Here is a 12725-nt window from a genome sequence, read left to right on the forward strand (position 1 = left end):
TGCACCAAGCAGACCTAATAGACGTCTACAGAACTCTCCAACCCAAATCAACAGAATATACATTCTTCTCAGCACCACATCACACTTATTCCAAAATTGACCACATAGTTGGAAGTAAAGTACTCCTTAGCAAATGTAAAAGAACCAAAATTATAACAAACTGTCTCTCAGACCACAGTGCAATCAAACTAGAACTCAGGACTAAGAAACTCAATCAAAACCGCTCAACTACACAGAAACTGAACAACCTGCTCCTGAATGACTACTGGGTACGTAACGAAATGAAGGCAGAAATAAAGATGTTCTTTGAAACCGATGAGATACAACATACCAGAATCTCTGGGACACATTTAAAGCAGTGTGTACAGGGAAATTTATAGCACTAAATGCCCACAAGAGAAAGCAGAAAATATCTAAGATTGACACCCTGACATCACAATTAACAGAACTAGAGAAACAAGAGCAAATACATTCAAAAGCTAGCAGAAGGCAAGAAATAACTAAGATCAGAGCAGAACTGAAGGAGATAGAGACACAAAAAATCCTTCAAAAAATCAATGAATCCAGGAACTGATTTTTTGAAAAGATCAACAAAATTGATAGACCGCTAGCAAGACTAATGAAGAAGAAAAGAGAGAAGAATCAAATAGATGCAATAAAAAATGATAAAGGGGATATCACCACTGACCCCACAAAAATGCAAACTACCATCAGAGAATACTATAAACACCTCTATGCAAATAAACTAGAAAACCTAGAAGAAATGGATAAATTCCTGGACACATACACTCTCCCAAGACTAAACCAGGAAGAAGTTGAATCCCTGAATAGACCATGGCAGGCTCTGAAATTGAGGCAATAATTAATAGCCTACCAACCAAAAAAGGTCCAGAACCAGATGGATTCACAGCCTTATTCTACCAGAGGTACAAGGAGGAGATGGTACCATTCCTTCTGAAACTATTCCAATCAAGAGAAAAAGAGGGAATCCTCCCTAACTCATTTTATGAGGCCAACATCATCCTGATACCAAAGCCTGAGAGAGACACAACAAAAAAAGAGAATTTTAGACCAATATCCCTGATGAACATCAATGCAAAAATCCTCAATAAAATACTGGCAAACCGAATCCGGCAGCACATCAAAAAGCTTATCCACCATGATCAAGTGGGCTTCATCCCTGTGATGCAAGGCTGGTTCAACATGCACAAATTAATAAACGTAATCCAGCATATAAACAGAACTAAAGACAAAAACCACATGATTATCTCGATAGATCCAGAAAAGGCCTTTGACAAAATTCAGCAGCCCTTCATGCTAAAAACTGTCAATAAATTCGGTATTGATGGAATGTATCTCAAAATAATAAGAGCTATTTATGACAAACCCACAGCCAATATCATACTGAATGGGCAAAAAATGGAAGCATTCCCCTTAAAAACTGGCACAAGACAGGGATGCCCTCTCTCACCACTCCTATTCAACATAGTGTTGGAAGTTCTGGCTAGGGCAATCAGGCAAGAGAAAGAAATAAAAGGTATTCAATTAGGAAAAGAAGAAGTCAAATTGTCCCTGTTTGCAGATGACATGATTATATATTTAGAAAACCCCATCATCTCAGCCCAAAATCTCCTTAAGCTGATAAGCAACTTCAGCAAAGTCTCAGGATACAAAATCAATGTGCAAAAATCACAAGCATTCTTATACACCAATAACAGACAAACAGAGAGCCAAATCATGAATGAATTCCCATTCACAATTGCTTCAAACAGAATAAAATACTTAGGAATCCAACTTACAAGGGATGTGAAGGACCTCTTCAAGGAGAACTGCAAACCACTGCTCAATGAAATAAACGAGGACACAAACAAATGGAAGAACATTCCATGCTCATGGGTAGGAAGAACCAATATCATGAAAATGCCCATACTGCCCAAGGTAATTTATAGATTCAGTGCCATCCCCATTAAGCTACCAATGATGTTCTTCACAGAATTGGAAAAAACTACTTTAAAGTTCATATGGAACCAAAAAAGAGCCCACATTGCCAAGACAATTCTAAGTCAAAAGAAAAAAGCTGGAGGCATCAAGCTACCTGACTTCAAACTATACTACAAGGCTACAGTAACCAAAACAGCATGGTACTGGTACCAAAACAGAGATATAGACCAATGGAACAGAACAGAGCCCTCAGAAATAATACCACTCATCTACAACCATCTGATCTTTGACAAACCTGACAAAAACAAGAAATGGGGAAAGGATTCCCTAAGTAATAAATGGTGCTGGGAAAACTGGCTAGCCATAAATAGAAAGCTGAAACTGTATCCCTTCCTTATTCCTTATACAAAAATTAATTCAAGATGAATTAGAGACTTAAATGTTAGACCTAAAACCATAAAAACCCTAGAAGAAAACCCAGGCAATACCATTCAGGACAATAGGCACGGGCAAGGACTTCATGTCTAAAACACCAAAAGCAATAGCAACAAAAGCCAAAATTGACAAATGGGATCTAACTAAACTAAAGAGCTTCTGCACAGCAAAAGAAACTACCATCAGAGTGAACAGGCAACCTACAGAATGGGAGAAAATTTTTGCAGTCTACTCATCTGACAAAGGGCTAATATCCAGAACCTACAAAGAACTCAAACAAATTTACAAGAAAAAAACAAACAAACCCATCAAAAAGTGGGCAAAGGATATGAACAGACACTTCTCAAAAGAAGACATTTATGCAGCCAACAGACACATGAAAAAATGCTCACCGTCACTCACCATCAGAGAAATGCAAATCAAAACCACAATGAGATACCATCTCACACCAGTTAGAATGGCAATCATTAAAAAGTCAGGAAACAACAGGTGCTGGAGAGGATGTGGAGAAATAGGAACACTTTCACACTGTTGGTGGGACTGTAAAGTAGTTCAACCATTGTGGAAAACAGTGTGGCGATTCCTCAAAGATCTAGAACTAGAAATACCATTTGACCCAGCCATCCCATTACTGGGTATATACCCAAAGGATTATAAATCATGCTGCTATAAAGACACATGCACATGTATGTTTATTGCAGCACTATTCACAATAGCAAAGACTTGGAATCAACCCAAATGTCCATCAGTGACAGACTGGATTAAGAAAATGTGGCACATATACACCATGGAATACTATGCAGCCATAAAAAAGGATGAGTTCGTGTCCTTTGTAGGGACATGGATGCAGCTGGAAACCATCATTCTCAGCAAACTATCACAAGAACAGAAAACCAAACACCACATGTTCTCACTCATAGGTGGGAATTGAACAATGAGATCACTTGGACACAGGAAGGGGAACATCACACGCCGGGGCCTGTTGTGGGGTGGGGGGACGGGGGAGGGATAGCAATAGGAGATATACCTAATGTAAATGAAGAGTTAATGGGTGCAGCACACCAACTTAGCACATGTATACGTATGTAACAAACCTGCACATTGTTCACATATACCCTAGAACATAAAGTATAATAAAATAATAATAATAATAATAAATTAGATCCAAAAAAGTCTGCATGTTGCAATTGGTCAATATGTCTTTTAGGTCAGTTTTATTTTATTTGTTTATTTGTTTTTTGGGTTTTTTTTTCTTTTTGTTTTGTTCTGTTTTGTTTTGTTTTTTTGACGGTCTTGCTCTGTCACCCAGGCTGGAGTGCAGTGGTGCGATCTCAGCTCACTGCAACCTCCGCCTCTTGGGTTCAAGCAATTCTCCTGCCTCGGCCTCCCAAGTAGCTGGGATTACAGATGTAATCTGTGTCCTGCTAAGTTTTTGTATTTTAGTAGAAAACAGGGTCTCACCATATTGCCCAGGCTGGTCTTGAACTTCTGAGCTCAGGAAATTTGCCTTCCTCGTCCTCCCAAAGTGCTGGGATTACAGCTGTGAGCCACTGTGCCCAGCTTTTTAGGTCTGTTTTAATCTGTAGTTTCCCCCTTCATCTTTATCTTCCCTTGCAATTTATTTGTTGAAGAAACCAGATTGTCCTGTAGAATTTCCTGTGATATGAAGTTTGCTGATTGATCCCCACAGTATTGCTTAGCTTTCTCCTCTGAGCCCTGTATTTTCTATAAATTGATTCTTAGCTATAGAGGCTTTTCAGACTTTTTTCTTTTGGCAAATACTTCACAAGCAGCGGTATATTCTTCCACCTGGAGGCACCTGATATGGAGGGGTGCTCTTTCTGTCCTGCTGGCAGCTGTTCTTGCTCAACACCCAGATCCACTAATTCATTTGAGGTTGCAAAGTTGATCATTCCTTTTTGATATGGATAAGGAAAGTATACTTACTCTCACCCATCGTTTGGCCTGTACAAGAAGGGCAAGAGGAATGCTTTATTCTTTCTTTAATTAACATGTTTTTAAAATTATGCATTAGTTCATTAGTACTCTTCAATTATGACTAATTCGATTTTCATTTTTAGTATAATTATAAATGAGTGATTTAGACATATTTGATATATAAAATCTATTATAGTTAGTATTGTTACTGATTTTCAGATTATTCCTTTTTTTTTTTTTTTAAGAGACAAGGTCTCACTCTGTCACCCAGGCTGCAGTGCAGTGGTGTGATTATGGCTCACTGCAGCCTCAACCTCCTGAGCTCAAGCAATTCTCCTGCCTCAGCTTCCTGAGCAAATAGGACTACAGGTGTGTGTCATCATGCTCAGCTAACTTTTAAATTTTTTTGCAGCAATGGGATTTCACTATATTGCCCAGGCTGGTCTCAAATTCCTTGCCTCAAGCAATCTTCCCACCTTGGCCTCCCAAAGTGCTGTGATTTCAGACACGAACCGTCGTGCCTGGTCAGAATATTCTATCTGTGACCAATGTAGTTCTTCAGTCCTTTGGGCTAATCCAAGTAGTCTTCCGTGCCCTTTCTGGGCACACCACGCCCGAGGCACCTCCACCTACTCAGCAAGCTGGAAGCTCTTGGAATCCTGTCTTTTGCAGTGCAGTGGTGCCATCACGGCTCACGGCAGCCTTGACCTCCTGGGTTCAAGCAATCCTCCTACATCTCAGCCTCCTGAATAGCTGAGACTACAGGTATGTCCCACCACGCCTGGCTAATTTTTGTATTTTTTGTAGAGACGGGGTTTTACCATGTTGTTCAGGCTGGTCTCAAACTCCTGGGATCAAGCAATCTGCCCATCTCAGCCTCGCAAAGGTCTAGGATTACAGGTGTGAGACACCATGCCCAGCCCAGACAACTTTTTATTCACGGTCTTCAATTGCTCCTGTGTATGTGCTCCCTAGAAAGTCATGAATGGCCTCCTCCCAGCTCTGGCATCTCTTAAGCTTTTCTTCTGCCTTTGACATGGGTGACCACTGTGATAGTTCTTCATGCTTGCTCCCACCCCAACCCATGCTGTGCCCTGCTCAGTCCTGCTCCGTCCCTGGGAGACTGATACCTCTGGACTCTATGACCAGGCTTACTGCTGGGCCTGGCCAAAGAGACATCAAAAGGAGCTTGGAACATAGGAAGAGAAATAAGTTGTGGTGTTTGTTTCTCCCTACCTTGTCCATGCTTTCATGTGGTTCAGACAGTGGCTGATTTCCTCTATGGCCACAACTCCTATTGATGGCTCCTCCATGGCTCCAGCTCTCACTTGGCTCCAGTAAGAGAATTCTCCCTCCCTGTTCTTTCAAGCCCAGGGGCGTTAACAGCTTTCTGTATTTGGATGCATCACCATCCCCTGCTGGTTCCCTTATCCTTACCCATTTTTAAAAGAACCTCATTTAAATTATCGGCAGTAAAACCCTTTGTGCATGCATCTGTTTTGAAACTTGGCCTACAGCTACCTTATTCTTTTCACTCTTACTGGATAAAGTGGGAGAGCCTGGAGTAACTCTCCTAAGTGACACAATCATTTATTCCATTAAGCACCTACTATGTGCCAGGCACCATGCTGGTGCCAGGAAGGCGCTGCCTCTCTGTTGCTGGATATGGACGTGCTGCTGATATTGTAAATCTGTAGTGGCTGAATTCTAGATCAATACCTCGGGTTGGGAAAGTGAAAGGAGATCCTCAAATGAGTTACCAGAAGGAATTTGGAACATATATGTGTCAGAGCATCTCAGCCAGAAAGGCTTATTTTGGCTTCTGGTCTTAGGGTGAGCTGAGAAGTCAGGATGCCCATCAAGGTGCAAATGGGCACCAACACTTTGACCACAGAGATCTGCCAATGAAGATGGGTCCTGCCATGGCTGGAAGCTTTTAACACCTTCAAAAGGAAAGAGGATTGTTAGAGAATTACTGCCTCTCTGAAGAGAAAGAAAACAGTTTTGCCAAGGAGGTGAAGTGGCCTTGTTGTCTGGGGTGACACCCAGAGTTCTTGGCCTCCCAGCCAAGGAAATCAAGGGCACGAAGACACAAAGGTGAAGTTTAGAGCAGAAATTCAATAGGAGAAAAGAAAAGAGGACAGCTCTCTCATACAGAGAGGGGTCCCAGCAAAAGGGTTGCTGGCCCACAGTGAAATTCAGGGGTTTTTGCCGATGAGCTAGTGGGGAGGCAGTATCTGATCTACATGAAGCATGGAAAACCAGTTAGGACTCGGTGTGCCATCTGCATAGGGCATGAATCTCTGCCAGCCCCCACCCCAATCTTTTATTATGCAGGTGGGTCCTTAGCCTGAGCTACTCCAAGTTGCTTATTTCTTTCTTACTTGGCATGTGCTTAAAAAAACATGAGGTAGAACCCCCATGGTGACCACGCCTGGCCCCAGATAGCCCTTTTTATCTGTGCAGCTACAGCCATCCCCCTGTGCCAGCTTCCAGCTTCTTTATCTATGTTTGCAGCCCAATCTTTCAGGCTGCTCTTTGTTAGAAAAGAAGTGATTTCTTGGGTTGCTTTTTGTTAGAAGTGAAGTTCAGCCGAGGACTCTTTGCCCTCACTATCTGCCTAAATAGCTTTTTTCTTTTCTTTCTTTCTTTTTTTTTTAATTATACTTTAAGTTCTAGGGTATATGTGCACAATGTGCAGGTTTGTTACATATGTATACATGTACCAAGTTGGAGTGCTGCACCCATTAACTCTTCATTTACATTAGGTATATCTCCTATTGCTATCCCTCTACCCTCCCCCCACCCCACAACGCCGGTGTGTGATGTTCCCCACCCTGTGTCCAAGTGATCTCATTGTTCAATTCCCACCTATGAGTGAGAATATGCGGTGTTTGGTTTGCTGTCCTTGCCATAGTTTGCTCAGAATGATGATTTCCAGCTTCATCCACGTCCCTACAAAGGACATGAACTCATCCTTTTTTATGGCTGCATAGTATTCCATGGTGTATATGTGCCACACTTTCTTAATTCAGTCTATCATTGATGGACATTTGGGTTGATTCCAAGTCTTTGCTATTGTGAATAGTGCTGCAATAAACATACATGTGCATGTGTCTTTATAGCAGCATGATTTATGATCCTTTGGGTATATACCCAGTAATGGGATGGCTGGGTCATATGGTATTTCTAGTTCTAGATCCTTGAGGAATCGCCACACTTTCTTCCACAATGGTTGAACTACTTTACAGTCCCACCAACAGTGTGAAAGCGTTCCTATTTCCCCACATCCTCTCCAGCACCTGTTGTTTCCTGACTTTTTTTTTTTTTTGAAACGGAGTCTCCCCAGGCTGGAGTGCAGTGGTGCGATCTCAACTCACTGCAAGCTCCGCCTCCCAGGTTCACGCCATTCTCCTGCCTCAGCCTCCTGAGTAGCTGGGACTACAGGCAGCTACCACCATGCCCGGCTAATTTTTTTTTTTTTTTTGTATTTTTAGTAGAGACAGGGTTTCACTGTGTTAGCGAGGATGGTCCCAATCTCCACCCACTTGGGCCTCCCAAAGTGCTGGGATTACAGGTGTGAGCCACCGCGCCCGGCATATTTCCTGACTTTTTAATGATCACCATTCTAACTGTTGTGAGATGGTATCTCATTGCGGTTTTGATTTGCATTTCTCTGAAAAGCCAAAACTGACAAATGGGGTCTAATTAAACTAAAGAGCTTCTGCACAGCAAAAGAAACTACCATCAAAGTGAACAGGCAACCTACAGAATGGGAGAAAATTTTTACAATCTACCCATCTGACAAAGGGCTAATATCCAGAATCTACAAAGAACTTAAACAAATTTACAAGAAAAAAATCAAACAATCCCACCAAAAAATGGGCAAAGGATATGAACAGACACTTCTCAAAGGAAGACATTTATGCAGCCAACAGGCACATGAAAAAATGCTAAATAGCTTTTTTCTACCTCCTGTATCAGAGGGTCCAATTCCCACTAGTGGAATAGCACTAGTGGACCCCATAGATGGTGGTGCTGTTTCCCTGGAATGTCTTCATCTAAGCTAGGTCACAAGTCCTTCCCTTTACACCCACAGCACACTGGGCAGCTCGGGACCAAACAAGAAAAACATCCTGAAACCAATGTGCATCCTAGTATTATTTAACCATGAAACCCTTTTAAAACTATTCTAAATTTTCACAACATCAACAGGAGGTCTGGAGTTACAACTTACGCCTGAATTAGAGTAGAAAGCAAAAATAGTCCTTAAGACAAATCAGTTAGTATAAAAATTTGATTCTCCAATGCTTTTAAGCAGAATTTTAAAAATAACTTAGAACTGTTAACTAATTTTTAAAGACCTGTGTCTTAAAATTATGACTCAAGGCATAATAGCACTTACTAAGGAGATGACATACATCAGTGATATCAGGAGATGACATACATCAGTGATATCAATAGTTACTTGGTAAGTACTTCTTTTTTTTTTTTTTTTTTTTTTTTGAGACAGAGTCTCACGCTGTCGCCCAGGTCTCTCCCTGTTGCCCAGACTAAAGTGCAATGGCATGATCTCAGCATCCTCCACCTCCTGGGTTCAAACAATTCTCCTGCCTCAGCCTCCCAAGCAGCTGGGATTACAGGCGCCCAACTAATTTTTGTATTTTTAGTAGAGATTGGGTTTCACCATGTTGGTCAGGCTTAATTTAACACTATTAACTGTATAACATGTGTTGAGCATTTTCAAAATCTTTTAAAAACCATATTTAATGACTTTTTCTGTGAAAAATACATAAAAATCCACTCTAAAAAGGTAAAAGTTGTCCATAATTTTCCCACTGAAAACACTTATTGAGTGCTAAATATGTGCTAGGTATTGTTCTAAACATTTTACATAAAGCATTTAGAGCATCATTATAAATCAATGTATTATATTGATGTTAATATATTAATATAGTATGTGTTAATATTGTAATGCATATTGTATTAACACATTTATGAGTAATATATTACACCATTATCTGTGAGGCAGGTAATATTATTTTTCCAGGTAACTGAGACTCAGAGATATTAAATAACTTGTCCAGGATCACCCAACTAGTGAAAGGTGGAACTTAGGTTTAAACCTAGGTAGTCTGGCTCCAGAGCCAGACCTGTTAACAATTTTATTAAGAGTGGAATTTTCTTCCACTCTTCGAATCCCATTCCCCAGAGAGAATCACTACTACTAATATTTTGGTGCTTGTTGACCTAGACTTTTTTCTGTGGTTGTACATACATGAGTGTGCACACACACTCTCACACACACACATACAAATAAGCTCATTTTAGGGCTTGCATTTTTCCCATTTGATATATCGGGGACATCTTTCCATATCAACAAATATAGGCTTACTTCATTCTTTATAATGTCTGTGTGTGACTCCTTGGTGTGGATATAGCAATTTATTTAATTATCCTCTTATTAACAGATATTAAAAGAGTTTCTAAAAGTTGGTTCTTGCAAATTGTAATAAACACAGCTTATTTTTCCTTACATTAAAAATATTTGGAGAAAATATATTAGTAGCATGGTCCTAGTAAGTTCACATAACACTTATTAATATCTCTTGAAAAATTAATGTTTTGTGAAACACTGAGAAGCGAGTCTCAATCCTTCAACAGATACAGTGAGCTTACTCGCCTTAGCTCTTGATTCACTACTTTTGTGTTACAAGGCTACTGTTATGTAACAGACCCACTTTTAGTCAATCTCATGCCCTGGATCTCCAAACCATCACCATAGCCTCAAATATCACAACTCCTAAAACACAAGACCTAAAATATCAGGGATCGAAGAGACATGGAGGATCCACTCTTTCATCTAACTCAGCCCCAACTTAGCAAATTCTGGTTTTGACTGAGGAAACATGTCTTCTTCAGTGGAGACACTGATGACCTATCAGTGGGCGGGCAAAGGATTAAAGAGCCAAGAAAAACTGGTTGGAGGAGAGATTTGATTGGAAGATGTGAGTGAGAAGGTAGCTGCCAGGTATTGACAGCAAGATAAATATGGACTTTGAGAACATAAACTCGCGTGTTTCCTTGGAGGACAGAATAAAGTTGTAGATTACTCTGATGATGATGATGATGATGATGATGTGTGTGTGTGTGTGTGTGTGTGTGTGTGTACTGAGTTTTCTAGAATGAAACTCCATGAAAGACAAGACTACTACAAAGTCCAGCTTGCAAATAAGTTACACATATGATAGTTGTAAGAGGAGAGGAACACAGCTTATTTTGAGAAATGCAGCAAGGATTCTCAGAGGAAAGAAGCTCAGGCAGGAGAAGTAGTAGCAGTTACGAAAGAGAAGACAGGCCAAATTTAGGTACTATAGGGAAACTTCCCAAAGGATTTAGAACTTTCATTTCACAACATTTTGACTATTGGAAGAGACCAAGTAATTGTTCACCCAACTATTTCCTCCTGAGAACACAGCTAGACTGTCTTCCAACCTCTCTTGCTCTTAGAGGTGGCCACATGACGGGGTTCTGAAAGAAATGAAATTTCAAGTTTGCTACTTCCAGGGTTGTCCCATAAAGCCTTCTGTGCAATCTTGAATGTTCTCTCTCTCTTCTCTCATTCGCTGCCCAGATATAGAGGATGCAGTGGAGGGCTCTGAGATTCTAGAGAACAAGAAAGCCACTAGCTGAAAGAAACTTGGGTTCCTGAGTGATGCGTGGAGCAGAGCAGAGCTTCCTCACCAACCTCCATGTGATGGGAGTGAGAAATAAATTTGTTAGCATTTTTTATTGCAGCAGCTAGCTAACCCTGACTAATACATTGTAGAATACTGGTGTGTCCTTTGCCTCTCTGGTAGCTTCTCTGACTCCTTGCTGGAATTCTCTTCTTTCTCTCATCACCTGAACAAAAGTATCCCCCCAAAATCAGAGCTCTTCTGGCCACTTGCCTCTGGGTCAGCAAGTGACCTAGTCCTGATGTCTCTTTTGAGTTCCAGATGCTCATCGGCAGCTTCTTAAGGTTAGCTGTCTTGCAGTTGCAAGCAGATGCAAACCCAAATTCATTTTCTTCCTCCCCAAACTGATTCTCCTAACTTATCTTTCACTGCCACTCACTTGTCACCAGGCTTCTCCTAGTCAAATTGGCAGTACCTCCCCGTGTGTTTTCAATTCTTCCCTCTTTCTCACCAGCTACGCCAGACAGAAGACCATCACTCCTCTTTCCCCCACATCCATCCCCACGCTTCTGCTATCCTCGTGGCCGTCTCTATTTTCAAGCCAGGTAGTGGCACCTTAAGTCCTCTCTTCAGTGCCACTCTCTCTTCCTCAAGTTACAGCACCCTGGACTATGGCTCTTGTGTGGACTTTTGCAATAGCTGTTTTTTTGTTTTTTGTTTTTTTAAAATTAGAAATATTTTAAGCACACAGGGAAGTATAGAGAATAATACAACACTTGTACCTATTACTCAGTTTTGTCAATCCTTAATATTTTGCTGTATTTGAAAATGAAGGGAAAAAAACAAAACTGGTTCAAATCTAGGAGATGAAAAGTTTGTTATCTCTTTCATTGTATTAGGTGGAATTTTATAGTAAACATACTTAACACTAAAATTTGTATATAGTGCCATGTTTAAATTTTTCCCTGTTCCCATGTGTTATTGCCTCCATGTTGCATAAATCACTGATGTAATAGAAACCTGATATCAATCAACACATACCTAAAGTGATTTTATATGCATTTTACAGAACAAATGCCACTGGGCTACCTAAATGCATCCATGGAACTATATATGTTTTTTCTGTGATTATTACCATAGACTCCTTGGAATTCGAAAATGTGAGGTCATCTCTCTCTCTGACTATGTGTGTGTGTGTGCATTTGTGTATAAATATATATTATATATATTAAATAATTACAGGCATATTTGAAACCCCCTACCAATCCGTATATAATTGCATCTAGCTGAGATTTGAATTCTTCTGATTACTAGTGAAGTTACACATTATCTATGTGCCTTTGGTTTTTAAACTTTCTGTGTTTCGTTTCTCCCTATAGCTCAGTTGAAAGTGGTTTGTCCTTTTTATAGATTTGAATGAGTTCTTCATAAATTTTGGCCACTAATCTTTAATCAGTTCTATGCATTGCAAATGCCTCTCCCTGTCGGTGGCTCATCCTTTCACTTTGTTTCTGGTATCTTCTTTGGACCAAAGTTTTCAATTTTAATATAGCCAGATATGTCATATTATTTTACCCTTTATGGTTTGTGTTTTTTTACCCAGGCTGGAGTGCAGTGGTGTGATCTCGGCTCACTGCAACCTCTGCCTCCCAGGTTCAAGTGATTCTCATGCATTAGCCTCACAAGTAGCTGGAATTACAGGCACACACCACCATGCCCAGCTAATTTTTGTAT

This window comes from Theropithecus gelada, chromosome 4 (genome assembly GCF_003255815.1).
Source record: "Theropithecus gelada isolate Dixy chromosome 4, Tgel_1.0, whole genome shotgun sequence".
Lineage (NCBI taxonomy): Eukaryota > Metazoa > Chordata > Mammalia > Primates > Cercopithecidae > Theropithecus > Theropithecus gelada.